Raw genomic sequence first — 794 nt, forward strand, 5'->3', positions numbered from 1 at the left:
ACCGATAAACGGCGACGCAACGGTCCAATTGTTACGTAACACTATATGCTATCGGGAGCTATAAAATACGGAGCGCGATAGTTAATACACGTGTGGTTTCAACGGTGTCCAAACACGTACTGATATTTTTTATTATAATTGCAATAATGTAGTTCGTAAAAAAACTATAAACGTATATGAAATAAATAGTAAATACCTATTTATAAAATTCTTGATAAACGTGTTTTGACTTGTGAGTACGTTACTTATAATTTTATTAAAACAATCTCAATTATAATGTTGAGAATGATGTCATGAATATAGTCAAGAGTCGAAACTCAAGAGATCTGTATGTTTTTACGTGTATTATATGTGTGTAATGTGTAATAAATTTATGATATCGAGAATAGTGAATTCTTTCTGCACATGGAATAATTTTTAATGTTCAACAATACGACTTACAATTACACAATATAATATATATATTATATATATTTGTAATATATTACACAATATTGGCTTATTTCAATATAATAACGCATAATTTTTGTTTAAGAATAATTAATAATACTTTGTTAAAGCTAAATAAATTGACTTAGGTGTAAACATTAATAATATATAATGGTCGTTTAATATAATTAAGTCGGATCGTTGGTATCTTTGAGGTAATGAAATGACCAGTAGTAGGTATGATGTTTTCATTTTTTTTACCAATAAATAAGTTTTATAATTCATTTTGCACGTGATTTGTTTATTCCACTGTTTTACAGGTGTCAATAATAAAAAGAAATAAAGTAAATAATTGGATTAGATGA

Source organism: Rhopalosiphum maidis, chromosome 1 (genome assembly GCF_003676215.2).
Source record: "Rhopalosiphum maidis isolate BTI-1 chromosome 1, ASM367621v3, whole genome shotgun sequence".
Taxonomy (NCBI): domain Eukaryota; kingdom Metazoa; phylum Arthropoda; class Insecta; order Hemiptera; family Aphididae; genus Rhopalosiphum; species Rhopalosiphum maidis.